The 24,162-nt window shown below is 38.9% G+C and overlaps 1 protein-coding gene across 6 annotated transcripts in view; it reads left to right on the forward strand.

Annotated features, from left to right (window-relative positions):
* ADAM22 (ADAM metallopeptidase domain 22) overlaps positions 1–24,162 on the forward strand; it is a 233,525-nt gene that overhangs the window by 57,469 nt on the left and 151,894 nt on the right. The gene's annotated exons all lie outside the window — the stretch shown is intronic.

Below are 24,162 nucleotides of genomic sequence, written 5' to 3' on the forward strand. Positions count from 1 at the left end.
GAGCCTGACGCGGGGCTCGAACTCACGGACCGCGAGATCGTGACCTGGCTGAAGTCGGACGCTTAACCGACTGCGCCACCCAGGCGCCCCAGTTTGTTCTGTTTTTAAGAGTCTCTTATGCTTTGGCTCTCTCCCTGGAGAGTGTTATGCTAAGTGAAATAAGTCATACAGAGAAAGACAGATGCCATATGTTTAAAAATTTTTAAGTAACCTCTCCACCCAATGTGGAACTCGAACTTACAACCCCGAGATCAAGGGTTGCACTTTCTACCAACTGAACCAGCCAGGTACCCCTAAATTTTTATTTAAATTCCAGTTAGTTGACACGCAGTGTAATATGTTTTAGGTGTACAGTACGGTGATTCAACACTTCATATAACACCCAGTGTTTCTTTTATTATTTTTTAATTTTTAAAAATTTTTAATGTATATTTTTGAGAGAGACAGAGCGCGAGTGGGGGAGGGGCAGAGAGAGAGGGAGACACAGAATCCAAAGCAGGTTCCAAGCTGTCAGCACAGAACCTGACACGGGACTCAGACCCACGAACCATGAGATAATGACTGAGCCAAAGTTAGACGCTTAACCGACTGAGCCACCCAGGTGCCCCTAATGCCCAGTGTTCTTAAATAATTTTTAATCCTGACTTGTTTTTGCCAAATGATTAGTTTAGGGGGGAAAAAATGAAAGAAAGGAAAATTGACAAAAATAATTTAAATTTGGGGAGGCTGGGTGGCCCAGTTGATTAAGCGTCTGACTCTTGACCTCAGCTCAAGTCTTGATCTCAGGGTCATGAATTCAAGCCTCACATTGCACTCTATGCTGGGTGTGAAGACTACTTTTTTTTTTTTTTTTTTTTAAAGGATACCGTTTTCTGGAAATATTTATTGAAAAATTTTGTGCAGACACCAACCCTTGTTGGCTAGTTTTATGTTTTTACACTGTGACTGATTAAAACTTTTATTTATTTTAAGTGTTTTTAACATATTGAAATGTAGAGGGTGCCTGAGTGGCTCAGTGGGTTATGTGTCTGATTTCTGTCATGATCTTGTGGTTCGTGGGTTCGAGCCCCGCATCGGGCTCTGTGCTGACAGCTCAGAGCCTGGAACCTGCTTCAGTTTCTGTGTCTTCCTCTCTCTCTGCCTTTCCCCGCTCCCACTGTGTCTCTGTTTCTCAAAAAAGAAATAATATAAAAAAATGTTGAAATGTATATACATATATATAGAATAGTCCAAATAATACATATGAATAAGTATAAAATATAAAGAGAATATCAGTTTAACCACTACCCAGGTATGGAATGTTACCAGTGTTCTCCAAATCTGTAGCATGTTCTCTCCTTCCCTAACACTAGAAACAACCACCCTGACTTTTCTGATAATCATTTCAGTGATTTTCTTTATAGTTTTATCACCTATTTATGCATCCCTAAACACAAAGGTACATCTCTCTCTCTCTTTTTAAAAAAATTGGAATGTAGGATGGACTTGTGGATTTTTATTTATGCAATGTTTACATTCAATTAGTTATTACTCTTTATGATGTTCAAATTGTCCCAAAGTTGGCTCGTGGGAGCCCTTTCATTTTGGTTCCTGTGTCCCTTTGACATGTTAATGACCCCATTAATATTTAAGGACTTCTTTGCTTTCTGGGACAACAAGAAGGCTTTCTTTCATATGGAACAACCAGGTTCACTTTTAACTTTATAACAGATTTCTGTTTTTGTATGGTGACTAGTTTATGAACAGATACTTGTTATTTTGCTATTTCAATTTTATGTCATTATCATCTTTAAAAAGATTTTTTTAATGCTTATTTATTTTTGACAGAGAGAGCGAGAGAGCAAGAGCATGAGCGGGGGAGGGGCAGAGAGAGAGGGAGACACAGAATCCAAAGCGGGCTCCAGGCTCTGAGCTGTCAGCACAGAGCCCGATGTGGGACTTGAACTCATGAGCTGTGAGATCATGACCTGAGCCGAAGTCAGACACTCAACCTACTGAGCCACCCAGGCGCCCCTATCATCTTAGTAATATTTCAGTTGTATTGCATTATCATCTCATTAAAACCCAAGACTGACAGCTATCACTTACTCTTATTTTTAATCAAATGTTGAACCAATGCATGAATCAGTGACAAAAGTATTTTAATTACTTGTTTTGGGGGAGGATTACCTTACACATAACAATTAAATTAAGCAAAATATAGGATCTCAGATATGGCTGTTTTCAGAATATCATGGTAGTTAACCGTATGTGGGGGTTGAGGTAATAGGAATTTGAGGAAACAATGGAGTTGAAACAGTCAATTAAAAGAGAACTATATTTGTTTCCCTACCCAAAGTAAAATTCTTAATGTCTTTTTCTCTTCCAACCAAAAGATTTGATTGAGATCTGTACGCCCTAATCCGATTTAACTGAGAACAGAGAAATGATCTTGTTGTTCAAGGTATTTTTGTCCGTGTGGAGGAAACAAGACCTATACAGTGATGTACAATGCAAGATGATCAAAGCCGTTTCTAGTTGTGTAATCCAGGGAGAGAATGAACAGTTTGCCAGTGTTCTGGGAACACGTCACAGAGAAAATATTTTTCTTCCTGAATTTTAAACCATGTAATATTTCACGAGGGCAAGGATTTTGTAAAACAGAGAAAAGGGACAGAACAATGATATGGTGATGTGGAAGTGCTCTGGGCAGAGTTGTATCAAGTTCAGAGAGCCAAAGAAGGCTAGGAGGCCCAGTTGCTTCATTAGGCTGGGGCTTAACTAGGTGAGGTCTTGCATTGCTAGACCAAGGAATGTGGACTTTATGTGATTGGTAGTGGAGGACTGTCAAAGTTTTTACATGACTTAAGTCTTAAAATCAGTAGTGTGAAAGAAAACTTTGATGGTAGTATGGAAATTTGATTAATCATGAAAACAAAAACCTGGTAAAAACCTGTTTTGAGTTACTTAATAAGTTTTCTTTTATTAGTGGTTTTGATTTTCAAAATAATTCCTGACTCACATAGGTAGTATTACTTTTTAACTCTACCATAGGTGGTGATTTTCTTATGGTACTATGAAATTGTTTTCTTATAGCACATTTTGGTAATAAATTAGTTAGGATGCTTTGGGCTAAAAGTGAAAGTCAAAGAGTCTTACATAATAGAAGATAATCTCACATAACTATAAATCCAGAAGCTGGGCAGCTCCAGCCTCTGTGACTCTAGCTTTGAAGCTTGCCATTCTCATGTCCAGAAGAGCCAAAAATACCACCTCTCCTCCTTTTCATTGTAGCAAATCATGAAACCTTTAAACTGAAATTTCCAAAGTCTTGTTGGCCAGAACTGGGTCAAATCTTCTGCTAACCTAGTCTTTGGCAAAGGTGAAGGTATCTCTGTGATTTGTTAATACTAATCAGGATCATTCTGGAAGTAGGGTGAGTTCATCTTCCCCCTGTCTCATGGGAGAAGGTAGGATATCTGACCCGTTCTGGATTCTGTTAGCTAGTGCCCTGTGGGGTAGATATTAGAGAGATAGCTAAGAAGGTCTGCCAAAGAAAGAACTTATTTATTGAAGGTGACCTTCACAGAATAGATTGCAGTGCTATATCGTAATACTGCTGCTGAGTTCATTCCACAGACTTGCTGAAATCAGAACCTGCTGGTCTTCTAAATGCACACCCTTTCTACTTGAGCCAAGAGAAGCTCCCATTACCAAAAAGTAATGTGTCATGAGACAGTAAAACCTAGGAATTCTTACTGGATTTTATTCATTGGTTTTGATAATCCTATATATATCTTATTATCCATATCCACTGAGACCCTGTAATAAATTGCTTTAATTTTTTCTCATTTTAGTAACTTTTGCCCTAAGTAGCTGAATAATCAGATTAGAAGTATTGAATGTCTGGTTGCCCAAGAATAGTCTTAGGCATTATTAGCCTTCCAGCTGCCAGGCTCTGGACCCCACCTGAGCCAATAGCTTCCCTGTGTAGGGAAGTCAGTATGCCTCAGGCGTTTTCAGCATTGCTTTGCCCCTTCCACCATCTTACCCATCATGTGCAATCTGTCCTGCCCCTGTTGGGTGGTCACTTAACTAACTTGGTCCTGTTAATCACCTGTTCACTGATGAATTAGTCCATGCTTGTGTGTTGGCTCTTTCTAGTCCCCTTCTTGGTCTATATATGTGACTTTTTAGAGGTGTTCCTGCCCCTTAGGAGTAACTCAATGGATTGACTAAATGTTGGTATTTCAGGCCAGCTAGGAAGACAGGGAACAGTGAAATCTCTTAAATGTTACTGCACAAAAAGCATGATATACACAGAATTAGCCCTAGTCAAAGGATAATTAGGGCCCATGAACCCAAATATACACCAGACTTGACTGAGAGATTCCGAATACTCACACAATTAATCATTTAGAGGAAGAACAAAAATCATTTTAACAATGAAAGATTCTCAGTTTCCTGATATACAATAAAATAGTAAGAAAAACTCCTCCTCTTTTCACAAAAATTATTTGAGTAGTATTTTATTAATTAAAGTGAATTCCATAGTGACAATGGTTGATTGTCATTCTTCAGCCAGACTTTGTGGAGATCAGGTATCCGTTGTCACTTGAGTAATCTTTTTGCCCCATTACTTTTTGCCTCTCTAGATCTAATATTGATGTGGATCTAATTCATATCTCTTCTTAAAAAAAATATTTTTTTCTGGCTCTGATCCCATTCTGTTTCCTCTTCTAAGGCTTGGTCCAGATTCTAGTAGAAAACAAAGCTTAATAGACATCACAGAAAACCCCAGTTATCACTTTGCTGTGTACTTTGCATTTAAAGTGCATAATTACACAAACTTCTTCAAATAAAAATTATCATGTGCATAGATAGTCTCTAAAGCCTAAGTAGTAAAGTGGCTTTGAAACAGCCCTTTGGCAGTGTTTTTTTAAAGGCCTTTTAGTTAACCAGTAACACATGGTTATGGATATGAATACCAGAAGATTTTAGAGAAATAACAGATGTGGATTTATTCCTTCCTCTGCAAAAATTATCTTGGGAATTACAGTGCCTTGATGGAGAGGGTTAGGGTTTTCCCTCATGTGTGCCGTTGATTGCTACTGAGCAATGTCCAGAAGAGCTGGACATTTTGATGTCCAAAAGGGCTCTTCTCAAAGGCCATAAACTAGCCTGCAAACCCACTCCCCCAAGAACATCTTCCCTCCAAGATTATCCTAGCTATTCAAAATCAGTTTCTACATTACTGTCTTTCTTGTTAACAGCTTTCCTCAGTGATCTCAACTATGGGTGCATATTACAATTATCTGGAGAGTTTGAAAAACTGCCAGTACCTGGGGTTCACCATAGACCAACTAGTTCAGTGGTTTTGCAGTGTGATCCCTGGACCAATAGCATCCACATCATCTGGGAACTTGTTAGAAAGGAACGTTCAGGGACCTCACGCAGACCTACTGAATCAGAACTTCTGATGGGTGGGACCCAAGAAACTGTTTTAATAAGCCTTCTGGGTGATTTTTGATGTATGTTCAAGTTTGAGAGCCACTGTTGTAGTGTTTTTTCCCTCTGACATTCACCTAATGCCATTAATTTTTTCTCATAATCTTGATATAGTCCAGACACCAGCCCAACCCTGTGCTTATATGCCACTTAGCCTCTTACATATATTCCAAGATGAACTTTTTATTGAAGTTCTCAGTAATTAAAAACTCTTTTCACTCATATTATAATAAAGTTAATGTCTTCTGGATAAGCTTTGCTGAAAACTATGAACAGTTTTGTTGTTGTTGTCTTTTTTTTTTTTTTTTTTGACTATACCTTGGCTATTACAAATTGGGTTGAAGAAGATTCCCCCGGGCTCTGTGTAGCTTCCTTTGATCTGATGTATTATATTGAGCTGGAAAATGGCAATTTGGCCACTCAGTGAGTCACCATGAGTTTGTTTTGCAATAAGAAGGATGTGGCTGTGACGCCAGGTTATTTGGGATTTTAGATCTGGTAGTAGGCATGACATTCTGGAAGTTGACAATATAGGGGCACTTGGGTGGTTCAGTCTGTTAAGTACGTGACTTCAGTTCAGGTCATGGTCTCACGGTTTGTGAGTTCAAGCCCTGCACCGGGCTCTGTGCTGTCAGTGCGGAGTCTGCTGCAGATCCTCTGTCCCCTTCTCTCTCTTCTCCCTCCCCTGCTCCTGCATGCTCTCTCTCTCTGTCTCTGTCTCTCTCTCTCTCTCTCTCTCACACACACACACAAATGAATAAACAGTAAAAAAAAAATCACCCCAAATAAGATATATAGATAGATAAATAAATAAATAAATTTCACAATATAGTAGGAGAGAAAAGGTAGCACAACAGGAAACCCTGGGTAGAAGATTGAGCTGGTTGTCTGACTAATAACGTACTGTGTTTCCTGAAGGACTTGAGGGATCAATGTACAAGTTTGTATTAAGAAAGATTTAGCCTATAAATTCTGGAGTAGCAGGTACTCCATTGTGCCCATTGTGGGTGTTTGATTAAATGGTACCTGTACCAACAGAGAGGCAATATGGTCAAGTGGTTAGTAGCAGACTTCGTAGCCAGACTGCCTGGGTTTAAAACTATGCTAGTTACTAGCGATGTGATCTTGGGCAAGTCAGTTAACTGCTCAGTGCCTGGGTTTCTCCATCTATAAAACAGGGATGGTAACAGTACTTTTCTCTTGAGTGGTTGGCGGATTACATGGGTTAATGTATATGAAACCCCCAGAACAGTGATGAGCATGTAGAGGTGCTCAGTAAATGTTTAACTGTTATAAACTGACAGAGGCACTTTTCTTTTAAAGAGTTGCTATGATGTCATCTGTCATGGAGGGACTGGCTAACTTTGAAACCTTTAACATAAAAGGGAGTTAAGAGATGAGATTACTATTGGAAGTTGTTTTGTTTCTGTTTTTGTTTTGTTTTTTTTTTTTTTGAGAGAGAAAGAGTATGAGCTGTGGGGGGGGGGGGGCAGAGGGAGAGAGAGAGAGAATTCATGATGAACATGAAGCCCCACCCAGGGCTCCAATCCCACGACCCTGGGATCATGACCTGAGCCCAAATCCAGAGTAAGATGCTGAACCGACTGAGCTACGTAGGAGCCCCTGTTTTTGTTTTAAAGATAGATAATAAGGTTTTAGTGAAAGTTCCAAAGCCTTATTAATATTCATTAACTTGGTAAGCTCACTGAACACATTTAAATAACAGAAATAGAGTTCTGAAACCTTGTGTGCAGTTCTGAAACCCCCCGCACCTTGATCACAGAAAGATTTTGTAAATTTGCTGTAACTCATTTGGCATTAAAAACCTCACTCGAACATACACATATTACTTTTCTATTGGTGCCATAACAAGTTACCCTAAATTTAGTGGTATAGATTGGTACAGTGCAGATTGAATATCTCCCCGTTTCCGTGAGTCAGACATGCAGATACCACTTGGCCCACCTGGATCCCCTGCTCCGTCTCACAGACCTCAGTGAAAGTGTCATCTGGATTGTGCTCCTTCCTGAGTGCTCTGAGGATGCCTGGACTTCCAAGTATTTTTAGGTTATTGGCAAAATTCAGTGTTTTGAGATTGTAGGACTAAGGTCCCACTTCCTTGCTGGCTGTTGGCCATGGATTATTCTTCTAAAGGCTGCCCCACATTCCTCAGCTAGTGGCCCCCTTCCTCCATCTGCAAAAGCAGCAATGGCCATTCACCTGCCTCCCAGACGTTGAATTGCGTGGACTCCCCTTTCTGCCTCCTCTTTGCCCTGCTGCCATTCTCTTTCACCATATCTCTCTGATCCACTCTTCTGTCTTCCTCTTCTGTTTTTAGCATTCCTGTGATTACACTGGGACCACCCAGATAATCTAGGAAAATCTCTCTGTTTTAAAGTCAGCTGATTAGTAACCTTAATTCTATCTGTGAAGTCTCTTTGTGTGGTACCTAGATTAGCATTTGATTGGCTAACCAGAGAACAGGAATTTTGGGGGACATTGTGAGAATTGTGCCTGCCCAGTGCATTAAACTATATAATAGTCTTTATCCTACTTATGGTATGAATATCATTTGGTGCAGAAATATCAAAATGTTTCATTAGAGCTTGCTGTCCTTGATCCTGCTGGGAGAATTACACAATATATGCACATTGTTACCTTTCTAAAATTAAAAAAAATTCTCAACTCCAAACACAGCTAGCCTCAGGGTTATTGAAAAGATTGTGGACTTATAATAAAAAAAATACTGGTGAAAGATATTTTTAAAAAGCATTTATATTGATAATATATTTTAAAGTATTGTAGAATGTTACATATGTAACAGTACTTGAGAACAGGAAAATGAGTATGTTTTTCAGATTCATACTTAGAGAACTAAAAGGGATTTTCAAGGGGTGCCTAGGTGGCTCATGATATCAGTTAAGTGTCTGACTCTTGATTTCAGCTCCAGTCATGATCTCACGGTTTGTGGGTTTGAGCCCTGCGTCAGGCTCTGTGCTGATGGCATGGAGCCTCCTTGGGATTCTCTCTCCCTGTCTCTCTGCCCCTCCCCTGCTCATGCTCTGTCTCTTTCTTTCAAAATAAATAAATAATCTTTGAAAGGGATTTTCAAGATAAAACCATTATTTTAAAGTTTCAGAAGGAGGCATCAATATTACAGGTAAGAGAAAGGATGAAAGAAAAGAACATTTATCAAATACTATACTGTTAACTTTAGATAACTATACAACACACACACGTGTGTGTATGTGTGTAATTTATTTTTTTATTTTTTTATTTTTTTTAAATTTTTTCAACGTTTTTTATTTATTTTTGGGACAGAGAGAGACAGAGCATGAACGGGGGAGGGGCAGAGAGAGAGGGAGACACAGAATCGGAAACAGGCTCCAGGCTCCGAGCCATCAGCCCAGAGCCTGACACGGGGCTCGAACTCACGGACCGCGAGATCGTGACCTGGCTGAAGTCGGACGCTTAACCGACTGCGCCACCCAGGCGCCCCATGTGTGTAATTTAATTTACTCAAGGTCACATGGCTAGTCACTGTGAAACTGGAATTTGAACTTGGTTCTGACTTCAAAGTCAGCTTTCTCCATTCATCAAAGAAGCATATATTTGGAAGCAGATCTGGGATTTAAACACTAGCCTCTGTCTCACCCTGTTAAAATAGTTGTTTTCAATCCGTAATTATAGATTTACAAGTGCTTTCTGAAATATTTAAAACATTTTGAAACTTCTTACAGGGGCAATTTATGATGCTTGACTTTTTACCAAAATTAATTTGCATTTAGGCTATCAGTTATATAGGATTGAAAATTACCACTATTTTAGGATCGATTTTAATTAGTTAAATCTTAAGAGTAGAGTCTCTTGAGTATTTTATTCTTAGGCGAATTCTTTATTAAAAATTATTTGCTATAAATTGCCGTCTCTCAAAATGACACCGTTTACCAATTTAACAGTCATTATCGAGTGCTAGAAATAATAATACCCTTTTCCAATATTGGAACATTTCATAACATTTGGTGTTGTTAAGTTTAGATATCCAGCTTGTTATTCTTTCTATATAAAATATTCTCTTTTGAAAAGTAAACAGCTTCCCTACTGATTCTCTTTAAATTCCTCCTCGCTGTTTTGGTCTCTGTTTTCTCTGTGTAGTAAAGTGTTGACAGAAAGCAAATGTACTGAGAGATAAAAATATGCATCAATTAGAGCAGCAAATCACAGTGTAGTTTTCAAATGAGGTATTTTAGCTAAGACACAAGAAACACAGCTGTAATAAGTGTCTGAATAGGAATTTGTTCCAAATTGTTACTAAAATAATCTTATCATTTTCTATTTTACAATTGTCACAGGGGATAAAAAACGAAAATAGGCATGCATATTCTCAATCGTGCATTACTTTGAAAAATAAATATCAGGCAAAGACCAATGATTTTCCTAATGTCTTCATTCTGTTCCTGTTATTTTGTTTTTATATCCACAAAGAAAATATTCTAGTTTAACATGATTTATTATGATAAAAGTTTTAAAATCTTGGCTCGGGACCAGCTTTATGATTCAACAAAATAGGTTTTGTGTTACATAATGTGGATTCTTTAACAAAAATGTTACCTTGCAAAACTGAAGCTTTGAGATAGATACCTATATTGAATGTGATTATTTGAATATGTTTCCATTTGGATTAAAGCTTATGAAATATTTCTTTCAGATTTCTTTCAGTAGGAATAAATACGGTTTTAATTAACTGCGGTGTTTTGGGAAGTTAGGAGGTGGAACGGCTGAGAAGGGAAGTAGGTTTTGTTCTCAACCCTGGTCTTGAAGAAGGTTGCTCTCCATCTCTTTTGTTTGTTGGTTATTATTTGTCTTTGTTTTAGACAGAATTCCAGGTCAGGAAGTGTGATTGTATCATCTTGGACTTGGTTCTATCATTTGTGGGCTCACAAGAATGGAGATTGGTTAGCTTTTATGGGATTCAGTCTGAGGAAGACCCTTTATACTCTGGGTCTTCCACATCTTTCAGCCCAAAGCTGTAGAGACATATGCTGAAACAGCAAGAAGGACATTGAAAACTCAAAGGCTAAGGTATTTGGGAATAAATAATTCTTTCTTGTTTAGAGATCTAGTATTTCACTGTCTGTTTAGACTGGGGACTGAGGCTCTGATTTCCTGATTTTATAAACTTGTGTTTATACCTGGGGAATTCTGCTCCACTTCAAAGCCAGGGGTGGCGGTTGGGGGTAGATAGCATTTTGAGTTTTAATGGTAGAATTGATGTGTGGTACACTATGTGCTGCCACTTAATAACTTTGTACTTAAAAATTTTTTTAATGTTTGTTTATTTTTGAGAGAGAGAGAGAGAGAGAGAGAGATAAGGAGAGAGAGAGAGATAAGAAGAGAGAGAGAGAGAGGGAGAGAACATTCCCTGGGGAGGGCAGCGAGGGAAGGAGACAAAGAATCCAAAGCAGACTCCACGCTGTCACTGCAAACTGTGAGATCAAGACCTAAGCCAAAGTTGGACATTCAGCTGACTGAGCCACCAAGGCGCCCCAAGAACTTTGTATTTTTAAGGCCAGGCTTATAATATAGAAGACAGTGATCATTTCTCCATTGTTCCATGTGGTGCTTAACAATGTCTGTAGTTCTCACCAATAGGTGAGTCTTTTAGGATCTAATACTTGGGTGAAGAACTAGCAAGGTGAGACAAGGAGGAGCAAACACATTGGAAGTTTTCCATCTGTAGTTCTGTTTGTAGAAAAGTGAAAACTATAGCAAAGCAGGAATTTAGAAGACCCAGGTTTGAGCTGTCGCTCTGTGATGTAGCAGTTATGTAACCTCAGCTATATGCTGTATTATCTCTCTGGAGGTCAGTTTCCTTGACTTTAAAATGGTGAGTGTTCTTTTTCTGCTTTGTCTTGGAGAATTGTTGTCAAGAGCTAATGTTACAAACTTTGCCACCTCACCAAATATGACGTGTATTGGTTGGGAATCTTTCATTTGCAAATGACAAAAATTTAAGTCAACTGTCCAAAGGAAGAAAGAGATTTACTGAAGGCCAGGGGCAGGACTGGATTTCATTATCAGGATTTGGTTGCTGTCCACTCTCAACTCTAGTCCTCTCCATCTTGAGCTTGTAATCCAATGTATTTCTCTGGGCATGATAGCTGATGTGCCTTCAAGTTCAGTCCAGTAGAGACGACTGCCTGCCTCCGTCTCAGTGAGTCTCATTGTCTTCCACCAGCTTTACTTGAGTCACATACCTGTCTCTGAACCCGGCAGTATAACCAGGAAATATGATGTGGCCAGTGGCTAGGGCCAGTCTGCACCCCTGGAGCAGGGAGTGGAATTGATCTCTCCCAAAGCTCATGGCCTGAATGTGGAGAGGGCTGATTCCCCCAAAGAATTTCAGGGCATGCTTTTACCAACTTCAAGGTATACTGTGTCATGAGAACAACTTGCCAGTGAACAAGATACTGTTATTTTCTTCTCTGTGAAGAGACTCTGTAATGGCTTAAAAAGAAAGTTAAGAAATAATGGATGGGCATTCATAAATTTCAGGAAAGGACCAAATTTAAAAGGGAATTTTATTCAGTAAATCAGAGAGGAAAAAGGCCAGAAATGTATGGAGGACAGGTAAATAATGTTACGGGTGAAGCAGAATCCTCTCCTGTATGTAACTTGGATGAGAGTCATCATGCCTAGTGATAATAGCCTCCACCCTATTGGATGGCCATTTTATGAGACTGTTACTACTTCCTTCTTGATCCTAACCCAAGAAACAATTCATTTTTAAAGAGCTTCAGCCCAAAGGAATAGGATTAGGAAAAGCTCATTCTTGGCTGAAATAAGAGGAGGATGTTATTTGTGACGTGTTGGAACCTTTAGTCAGAAGGAGAAATCCTATGTCAGAAATGTACCTGTTCTTGCCAGAATAGTAGCTACAACAATAGTGAAACTGATGCTGATTTTCAGTGACTCCAAGTGGAGTCAGAATGAAAAGAGGTGAAACAGGGAAAATTACAAAAACTCCACTAAAATTTTGTTTGGGAAAGACAGCTGCAGGAGGCATGCTATTGAGAACTGGGAGTCTTCAAAGGTCTGGAATAAACAAACCCAAGGAGACTTAGGAGGCAGAAAGTTAAACAGCTATTAACTCAGGAAAGAAATTGACCATTTAAAATGGCCTTCTTTGTTATTGCAGAAACTTTATATTATTTTTCTCATTTAAACCTCATGATAATTCTTGTTTATACATATGGAGAAATTCAAGCTCAAATAAGTAACTTGGCCAAGGTTCTACAGCGAGTCAGTATTAGAGGTGAGGCTTTGCCTGGCAATCACATGGATCTGCGGTGGTCCTGGAGTGACTCAGGTATTACGTACAGCTTCTTAGAAGTCAGAACAACCTTTGTTCATTTGGATTGTTCCCTCAAATTAGATATATCCTGAGAATCACTTTTAAATTCAGGGCTGGTTGCCTGAATTAACTATTATAAAATACTTGGCTATTTCAAATTGGGGAGGAGAAGAGAGGGCAGATTAGAGTCTCCAAATGTAGGGAAATCTTGTTCTTTATAAAGAGGGAGCTCTGATTTTCAGTGTTCCTAAAGAAAAGTTTCTGTGATCAGAGAAATTTGGGAAATACACTGCAGTATGTCCACCTCTTGATGTCATATGTAGATTAAATATGTGGCACCTGGGAAATCACCCTTGCTCTACGGAGTCTTAAGGGAGCACTCAGAAACATATGGGCTTGTTAGTGGTTGCTTGCATCTGGTGGACAGGCAGACAGAAGATCTGAGTAGGAACCGTTAAGAGCCTAGAAAGAAACATATGAAAAAAAAGACTTGAAAACCGAAATTAATCTTTATTTAAGGAGAAACATCAGCAGCTAGGGCTTTTTTTGTGGATTGAAGGCCTGGGAAGACTTCTCTTCCTGGGAGTACCACTGTGTGGCCTCTTCATACAGTAGAGACCTGGAGGCTTCTGAGGCCTCCTCATATATTGGAGACTTGGAATCTTTTTCCTGTACTTGGTATCTGTCATCTCGGTGACAAATACCCACGTGTTAAAGGCCCTGAGAAGCTCTAAGGTAAGAAACTTGATGAACTCAGCATTTCTCTAACCTTCTTCACCCATGTATGTATCTGTCGGGGGCAGGCATGAAAACTCCTTTTAATATCTTCTGGACCACAGTCAAGGAGATAAAGACTCAAGATATGACTAGGGTCACATTATGAGCTTTGATGCCTGAAGCACTGAAGAAAGGGCAATGGCCTATGAAATGTAATTCAAAATAAAAACAATAAGCTGTAAAATAAGGTAAGGAAGTCCCACAAAGTTCTAATTTTCTAAATGACAAAAGCATGTACCATTTACTGTGTGCCAGGTGAACACTCACATATATAAATATGTTCAAAACTCATAGGAGTAAACTGAGGCACAGAGAGATTAAGTCAGTTGCATAAGGCCACTCACAGAGTTTGTGGTAGAGCTGAGATTCAAAATGAGGCAGTTTGGTGCCGAAGTTTATGCTGTTAAACAATATATATTCTACCTCTAAGATTAATAACTTGGATGCTTTTTAAAATTTGTTGATTTTTTTTTGTCAAAAAATCTTTTTTCTCATTTGGGGGGGCGTAGGTCTTGTTTTTCTAGAGCCCTAAGCATCAGTATAGTTGGGCTTTTGTTTTTAGTTTTTTTAAAGTTTACTTATTTGTTTTGAGAAAGAGCGAGAGAGAGCAGGGGACGGGCAGAGAAAGGGAGAGAGAGAGAGATAATCCCAAGCAGGCTTGCACTGGCAGATGGATACTGATGTGGGGCTCAAACTCACAAACCATGGTTCATGACCTGAGCCAAAATCAAGTGTCAGACGCTTAACTGACTAGGTCCCCCGGGCACCCCCAGTATTGTTTGACTTTTGGATAATCCAACACCGTAAGTGAGAATTTTATGCCATATTACTATAAAACAATAATTGAATCTTCTCTTCACCCGGTCACTTCCAATGAAGTTGATACATTACATGGATAGGAGATTGCCTGAGCTAGTTATGGGTTGGTGAGCTAAAGGAAAGGAATCCGCTTGCTGTGAGGAAGTATCAGTGCAGAAAACCACTCTGGTGGGAAAGCCAAATCTACCTTTGGGTGGGTCATTCCCATCTTCAATGAAGGTCATCAACCAAGGGTGCACAGTTCAAAGCTTTGGGGATTGTGAATGGTGAGCTCAGACTGAGTGATAGCCAGGAAGTTATTGATGACCATGTGACAATGAAACTGGGCGTGGAGGAAAGAGGTAAGAAGGAGGCATCTCTTTAACCTTCAGGAATACACTGCAGCCACCTTCTTGATGTCGGGCCTAGAGAGGCAGGGCCTGGTAGGGGTGGTAGAAGCTGTCTGGATAAGCAGACAGTTCTTATTGAGAAGGCAGATTTTGGAGGCCCAGTGCTATCACCATGACCATGGGATCTACTGCTTTCGAGCAATTGCAGGTTTCAGGTACTAGATATGTACTCTTTTCAGACCCAACTTATTCTTGTGGAGGTTTGTATCAGTATACTGTTAATAGGCTAAGACCTTGGTTCTAGGACTAGATGGACATGAACCCATAGGGGCCAGTGAATTCCTATTACATACAGATGCTGAGGTGTGTGGGTGAAGGGATCAGGCAGAAAGGAATGCTAAATCTGCCGCCTTAACCATATTTGACTAATGTAGGCTTCATGTGCAATTTTTATTAATATGATAAGGGGCTGAGTCAGTCCATGGTTGGTTCTGGATTCTTTAAGTCCTGAAAGTATGTGTAATTTTGAGGGTCTTTTAAAGAAAAAAATACAGAATTATAAACACAAGGTTAGGTATGGATGTGAATATTTATGTAGAATGAGAAAATAAAATTCTATATTTTAAAAAGCTAACAAACATAAGAAACATCATAAAATCAAAAAAATAACATTTAAAAAATTATGTGTCTGGAAGACCACGTTAATACTTTATTTTAGTCAGTGTGTTTTGACTGTATACTTTCTATATACCTCTCTTAATATGATAATCATTTTGAAATATGATTTCCTGTAGAGAGACAACATGGAGATAATTCAGTCTCTCCAATATGGTGGTTTATTGAAGTTTCATTTCTATTTTTGGCTTTTGTTCTTGTTATTAATAATGTCTTACAAATTTGGGGGATTTTTGGAAAAATTTGGGGAAATATCTATCCTAATGAGCTGTAAGATTTTATTGCATTTCAAGTTTTGGAGGGGGGGACACATTAACTAATCTTAAATGCTATGCATTAATGACCCTCGTTAAATGGTTTGCCATCAGTGTCCTCATTTAGTGGCACACTGTGAGCTTTGAAGTATCCTTTTGATGTCACTATTTTATGTCAAATCAGTAAGAAATTTAAATCTTTTTCTAGTATGATCATATGATTAACTCCTCTTCGTAATTAGATTTTTAAGCAACCCAAGGGCCTATTCATTATTTTTATTTCTTTTTGATGGATTTCTGCTTTTGGTATAATCTGAAAAAAAATTCTAACATTTGTTTCTCAATGTCAAATCAATTTAAATCGGTTACATGACTGTTCTTTGTCAGTTTTGTTTCAGATTTATTTTTTTATCTGAATTTTCTTTTAGTTGTTTGATAAATTTAAAAATGACAAAAGAAGGTGCTCTTTATACATATCCAAATCAGGCATCATAATTTTTCACTTCACATTATGTTGGTGAAGGTATAGTGCATTTATATTGAATTTATTTCTGACAGGAGAGCACTTTGAATTTTGACTAGGCATCAGTGATAATGGAATCTTCTGCTTATAATTCAGACATCTGGTGGCTGGAAAAATTTCCCACATATTAGCTTTTCTTTCAAACCTTTCATCTCCAATACCTGTATGCTTCAGTGTCAGGCATCAAAGGGTGCATCCCTGTGCGGATAGGACTTTGGCCATGCACCTTCTTGTCCTGTTAGTGGTTAAGTAGGTGCAGTGGGCTGTAGGAACATACCTGGGTGCCATTCCTATGCCACTAAGCCTAGTAGTAACTTAACTATACACAAAAGGGACACAAACCACATAAGTATTTCTCCAACTTACTTTCCCTTTGTCTAGATGCCAAAATGCCCACAGCTATTCCAGCCCACTGTGATTAAATATCTTTTTCAAATACAGAAAACGTAAGAGCATATGGACATATGGTGAGGGTCTCTCGTAGTGCTTGGAAGGGATCCTTAGGTTCAGGGTACACCTGCCTCTGGCTGTACCTCACTTGGAACAAGTCACTCAGGGGAACCATGAAAAGACACATCAAAGGACACTGGCTAGAGGGTGCCAGAAACTGACCTAATTTCAAATTTGTCACAAGTGAAATTACAACAGAGTTCTTGTCTGAAGTGTACGTTTATGAATTTGGTTTAAGACTCTTTTCATTGCAAGTGACCAGGTGACAGACACCCACTTTGAATTGGTCATGGCTTTGTTAGAAAAAATTTGCTGGTTCAGCTAACAAACTATTGAAAGGTGAGCAGGTTGGAGCTAGCCTGAGGATCACTTGGATGTAGGGATTTGAACAGCTTCATGTCTGTTCATCAGTTTCTTTCTGTTCCCATCTCTGCTTTTCTTTGCCAGTTTCATTCTCTATTCCTGAAAATAGCCTTTTTCTGAAAAATGATTGCAGGTATTGTGGGTTCTTTAGCCCAAGAGGCAAAAGAACTTCTAGAACCAGTGACTTTTTTGTGCCTCCCCATGGGTCTAGCATGTGTGGGGCACTGTGATTGGCATGTGATTGTGGGAGAGATGAGTAGGTTCCCTGAAGACGTAGGGTATCATTTTGGAAAGACAAAACCATAATTGTCCACTGCAGTGGGTGAGACTAAGACTTGGTGTGGACACGGGCATGGAAATCATATAACTCATGAAACCCACCACATGCAGTGTGCCATTCCTCATGTAGACCAGTAGCTTATCCCCATTTTGAAGATAAATTCAGGAACAAAATTCACTAAGTGTCAGAAAGTATCTTCTCTGTGATAGTTAAGTACGTGCCTTTAAAAGTGTATCAGGGGAACCCAGGTGGATCAGTCAGTTAAGGCGTTAAGTGTCTGACTCTTGATTTCAGCTCAGGTCATGATCTCCCAGTTTGTGAATTCGAGCCCCACATTGGGCTCTGTGTTGACAGCACAGAACCTGCTTGGAATTCTCTGTCTCCCTGTCTCTGCACTTCCCTACTCCTCTCTCTCTCTTTTCTCTCTCTCTCAAAAATAAAAAACATTTAAAAAAAAGGTGACACTTAAGAAAAAGTATATTGTAAGGTATTGAGTTAATTCACATAATTCTTTATTAACATTTGGGTAAAATGGGACTAAATTAGTTCTAAAAATCATTTAGGGTTCTAACCTATATAATTTGGAAAATAGCAGTTCAGGAAGGTGAGCAGTTAGGAAATAAGGGGATCTGAGGGCCAAGAAACTTTCAGAAACAACATTTTTAATGTTTATACTAAAATGGTAAAAAAGAAATGTTTAAATTAATCTGAGTTTTGATTTAAACCCTTTGACTAAGACAACTTGGTATTGAACATTAAAATTAAAGGCTTAGCATTTCTGTTCTTCTTAAGTCAACCTGGTGGAGAACATTAATATTTGGATAGTATGTTTCCTTTTTAAAAAAAATTTCAAATTTCTTATGTAAAAAGTGTGATTATGTAACAAGCATTTGTATAACTATCACCAAAAATTAACATATATTAACATTTTCCATTTTTGTTTCCTATTTTTCATAACATAAGAAATTAAACATTACAGATAAAGTCTAATTCTGCTTTTTCCCCTGCTTCCTCCCTCCATAGAGACAACTTCTATTATGAATTTTATGGGAATCATTCAAATCTATTTTTATTTTTGCATTTACCATGTTTAAATATGTGTATAGATACATACATTTAGTGTTTGTTGAGTTTTTAATTTATGTAAGTGTATCATGCTTATGTTCTCCAAATCAGTTTTCTCGTTCAACATTACTTTTTTTTTTGAGAGCTTGCTATTTAATGCAGATTTTCATGCCTGCTCTCAGGACTTCTAATTTCATAATTCTAAGTGAGGAATCAGTATTTTTATCTTTAACTGTTAGCATTTTAATTATAATGTGTTGTGGTGAGGACCTCCTCTGGTTGGTTCATCTTGTTTGGGACTCTCTGTGCTTCCTGAACCTGGGCGTCTGTTTCCTTCCCCAGGTTAAGGAAGTTTTCAGCTATTATTTCTTCAAATAAGTTTTCTGTTCCTTTCTCTTCTCCCCTTCGGGGCCTCTGTAATGTGAGTTTGCTTATTGTTGTCCAGGGTATCCCTTAACCTATCCTCATTAAAAAAAAATTTTTTTAATATACTTTTTTATTTTTGCTATTCAGTTTGGGTGCCTTGCATTATGCTGTCTTTCAGGTCACTGATCTGTTCTTCTGCGTCCTTTGATATACTGTTGATCCCCTCTAATGTATTTTTTGTTTCAGTTATTGTATTCTTCATCTCTGATTGGTTCTTTTTTGTATTTTCTCTCTGTTGAGGTTCTCATTAACTTGTTCCACTCTTCTCTCCAATCTGATAGGCATCTTTATAACCATTACCTTGAACTCTTGATCAGGTAGATTGCTTATCTCCATTTCATTTAGTTGTTTTTGTAAGGTTTTGTTTTGTTCTTTTCATTTGGAGCATTTTCTTCTGTCTGCTCATTTTGCTTGACTTTCTCTGTTTCTGTGAATTAGGTGGAACAGCTAACTTCTCCTAAATTTAAAGGAATGATCTTGTGTATGGTCATCCCGTATGAAGATGGTTTGTGCCTGGTGACTTCAGGTGGCTGGAGCTGTGGCTAGCGAGAGTCACAGGGCATTTTGTTCTGGGGTCACGCTGGTGGGATGGCCAGAGCTGAAGTAGATGCATGCTGGGTCAGTGCCAGGGCTCTTGGCACAGAGGGCGCCCTAAAGTGGGTGCAACCTAAGGTGTCCCAGGATGCTTCTTGCAGGCGTGCCGTGGTGAGGAGGCTGGAGCCAAGGTAATTGTGGGCTGGGGTATCCCAAAGTGCTCTGCTCTGAGGGTGCCCAGGCAAATTGTCTACAGCTGAAGTGGTGTGAGCCTGGAGTGTTCCAGTGTGCTTTGCACCTTTGTCACCTTGGCGAGACGGCTGGAGCTGCAGTGAGCACTGACTGGCTGTCCTGGTGTCACTCTGTTGGAGCTGCCTTGGTTGGATGTCTGGGACTGGTGTGGGTTAGGGGCCTATGGTTGCTGAGATGGTAGGCTGTTTAGGGTGCCCGGACCCTCCACCTACCCATTCTATCAAGGTGGAGCGAAACACAAATTGTTGTACTCCTCAGCCCTTGCACTGTAAGTGAGTTCCAGCAGCAGCCCTGCCATTTGGCATGGTTCTAGGGCTGGATCCCTTATATTCTAGTTGTTCTATTAAACTGTGCCTTTTTTTCTGTGCCCCTAGGTGGAAGAATGTGTTCCTTGTCCCTCCTTATTAGCCCTCCCCACTGCAGTTTGCAGTGTTGTGAGTAGGGTTCCCTTTGTTGCTGTGTCTGTCTCTCTTGCCATTTTCAGTGTGATCTTTCTGTCTTTTGCTGTGTAGAATCTGTTCAGTCAGTCCTCAGTTTTTCTTCAGGAGGAATTGCTCTATAAGTAGGTGTAGATTTGGTGTGTTCATGGAGGTGGTGAGTTTAGGGTCTTCCTACCTCACCATCTTGGACTGGAACTGGTAATGTGTTTCTTTAAAGGGAAGGTGGGTGGTGAACCCTGAAATAACCTTTGTTCTATATCAAATATGACCTAACAAAGTTGAACTGTATTATAATTTGTTTACATTAATGGAGTTATAATTATTTTTTAATTATTTGAGATTGTATGGTAATACCATGATCATACATGGATTTAAGGAAATGTAAACTTCATGGAAATATAACATGTAAATTAAACAGCATTCTTCATTTATCAGATATATAGTATCCTGAAAGAAATATATTATTTATCAGATGATACCTTTGTGAGAAGCACTTTCAGTGGTAGATTGTTACCATGACATTGTCTTGTTGAAATAAAAAAGAAATGGTATCATACCTTTGAATGAGGTGACATAATTTGATTTTGATGGGTGTTGTGTGTTGTCCCCATAGAATGTAAAATTTAGAAACTTTATCTTGAAATAGAATATTTACCCTGTATATAAATAATTTGTATGCTTATGCCAAAAAATATAACAGCTCTTCTGGGGGAAAATATACTTTTGGAATTATTATATTTTATTTAGAGAAACAGTTTATAAAATAGCAATTTTAGCAGGATAAACCTTGGAGGGGTCAGGAAAGAAGTTGAGCACCGGTAACTAAAAAGACATAATAAATCTAGTAATAGGGAATATTTATGGAACTTTTACTATATGTCAGGCCTAACATTTACATAAACCCATTGACTCAATTTAATGTACTAGGTACAATTATTATCCCCATTTTGGAGAAGAGAACACTGAGGGTCAGGGTAAAATGGTGGAGCTGTTTTAGAGCACAGCTTGGCTTCAATTACATGCTGGAAACACCTAGAATGAAAAGGTACTTGTTTCTAGATAAAGAAATACATTTGAATTTTGGCATTATAATAATATAAATGTCTCTCTATATAATATGACATATATTATATACTAGCCCATAGGATAAAATCTCCCCACTAATTTATATTATTTAAAAATATTATTTAATTACTTCCCAATTGTTATTTGAGCTTTCATTTTTTGCAGTATTAAATTTTTTTTTATTCATTTTTGAAAGACAGAGAGAGACAGAGCACAGTCAGGGGTGGGGCAGAGAGAAAGGGGGACACAGAATCTGAAGCAGCCTCCAGGCTCTGAGCTGTCAGCACCAGAGCCCGACGTGGGGCTTGAACCCATGAACTGTGAGATCATGACCTGAGCTAAAGTTGGTGCTAAACTGACTGAACCACCCAGGCGCCCCTGAAATCAATTACTTTTAAATGTTAAATATCTACTGTACCCTTCTTTTAAGGAGTAATATCTGAAATCATAGGCCTGATATACTTATTGTATATTGTTTATGATATATGTTGAAATAATTTCCTAAATATTAGAATAAAACTTTCCTAAAATCATCCTGGGTCTAACTAGTGGCATCTGGACCCATGTTGGGAAGCACTGCTCTAAGCTAAGGAGTAACATGCAACTACACTACTTCTTTTTATGAGTTCTCTCAAAAATTAGCTAGTTGAGCAGAAACACACTGCCCTCAGTAAGATAGGAGGAAACTCTGTCTCTCTGGATAGCCTAAGAGTGGGAATGAAAGAGACCCTGGTGCTGCCTCTGTTGCAGGAAGGCACACCTTTCTCCCAACTCTCCATCATACAGTTTCTTACTAGAATATTCCATTGTACCACTCTACATCTGAGAGTCCGCTGAGAAAATTTTCCTGGCATGAGCTTTATCAAGAAGATGGTGTGCCTGGGTGGCTCCGTTGTTTGAGCGTCAGTTCAGCTCAGGTCATTATCTCATGGTTCATGAGTTTGAGTCCTGCATTGGGCTCCATGCTGTCAGTGCAGAGCCTGCTTCAGATACCTGTTCCTCTCTCTCTCTGCCCCTCCCCGACTTGCTTGCTCTCTCTCTCTCCCTCTCTCTCAAAAGTGAATAATCATTAAAAAAAAAAAAAAGTTATACACTTTTGGCAACACTGGGCTCTCTAAGAGTTTGCCACCTCAAAACCAGAAGTTGTTCAAGAGCTTTCCAGCAGCAGGAAATTTACAAAGGCAGCATTTCCCAAGTCATTATTCCACTGAGAATAGGTAGTATTCCAATGATCTCCAAATGTCGATTTTCAGACTGGCTGCAGCAGCATCACTTGGTAGACTTTAGAAGAAATGATTCCCAGTCCAAGTCCCACTCACAGGGATTCTAATTCAGCAGACCTGGTGGGGAAGTCCTGCAGATTTGTGCAGATTTGTGAAGTTCCCCAGGTGATCCTGATATAGTACTCTATGTATGTTCTGGTTTATGCAGTGATCATTGCAGTAGGGTAGAAACCTTATCTAATTGTTCAACATATGCTGTGACACTCTTTTCCTCTCATTCTAAATAAAGTACCAAGGGGTTAATTAAAAAGAAAAAGCAATGGATTATGGGTACTGAATATACCATTCTTGTGGAGATCAAAAGAACTTTAAAAACTGCCTCAGAAGGAGTTAGGGGTTAAAGTGTGTTGAGTTGATTTGAACCCTAATTAATGTTTTCTGTGTATTGATGTTATAGACTGTGTCTTCCCAAATTCATATTTTGAAGCCTTGACCACCTATGTGATAGTATTAGGAGGTTGGGCCTTTGGGAGGTAGTAAAGTTTAGATGAGGTCATGAGGGTGGGGTCCCATGATGGGATTGGTGCCCTCATAAGAGGAGGAAGAAACCAGAGCACTCTCTCTTCTGCAACTTGAGTATGAAGCAAGAAAGTGGCCATCTGCAAAGCAGGAAAAGTTGTTTTCACCAGACACCGTCTGCGGTACCTTGATCTTGAACTTCTCAGCCTCCAAAACTGAAAAATAGATGTCTGTTGTTGAAGCCACCCAGTTTATGGTATTTTGTTATAACAGTCTGAGTACTCTAAGACTTTGGGAAGTACTGAAACATTGATTAATGATGAAGTAGATAAATATTGTATTGTTTTTAAAGAGGTAGAACGAGAGTAATAAGATGCCAAAATAATACCCATATTAAGCGATATCATAGCAGAGTGAAGCAACTGTGGATTCTGGCTCTGTCCCTGTAACTATGCTGTCTCCACCATCCCTGACATCCTTCTTGTACATGTGGAATCAATCATCACAGGCATGCATAACTGCAAGCATTTGGTTTCAGGAAAGAGGTTCAGAGAAGCTAAGTGGTAAGAGGAATATAGTTGGATCAAATAAAACAGCCGCATGATGAAACTGGAGGAGGAAATGGAACCAGACCTCCAACCATCACATTTCATCTGAGCACATTAAATGTCTTCCTACCAAAGCCAAGCAAAGCCCAGGAAATATTAAAAGCTTGACTTCTAAAGCCAGGCATTTGGATTTTTCTGCAAGCACCATGTCCCAGCAAATGATGATTTTTAGTATTCTCATGTATTATTTTTTTATTACTAATGTTAAAAATCTGTGCTTCGTTTTGTACTAGTGAAATTTGTGTGGTGGAGCTAGAGGCATTGTATTATCCCTGTGAGTTTTTAATTTTGATTGAAGTTATGTATATATATATTTTAAATTAATTCAGTAGTTGTACACTTTCCTTTGCTATGAGGCAATGACTTTCCACTCTTTCTTACTTTGTCCTCATAAGTAGTAAGTGTAGAAAGAACGATATAACTAGAAAATATCTTTTCCCTAAAACTGTTTTTCCAGGTGTGTTCTCTGATCACTGTCATCAGAATTGGCTGGGATAACAGTTAAAAATGAGGAGTCTGGGTCCCATTCCAGCCCTAATAAGTCTCTTGCTGGGGTGTGTGGCCTAGGCATCTGCATTTTATACAACCTGGAAGTGATCCTGATACAAATTAGAGTCTGAAAGTCATTTCCTAAATCTTCTTGATTTTCGCCAGGGAATATAACATTTCCTAATTGTATTTCTGTCTTCCTTTTTTGTTGCCAGATGGTTAGCGTCCTA

This window comes from Panthera uncia, chromosome A2 (genome assembly GCF_023721935.1).
Source record: "Panthera uncia isolate 11264 chromosome A2, Puncia_PCG_1.0, whole genome shotgun sequence".
In the NCBI taxonomy this organism is placed as follows: domain Eukaryota; kingdom Metazoa; phylum Chordata; class Mammalia; order Carnivora; family Felidae; genus Panthera; species Panthera uncia.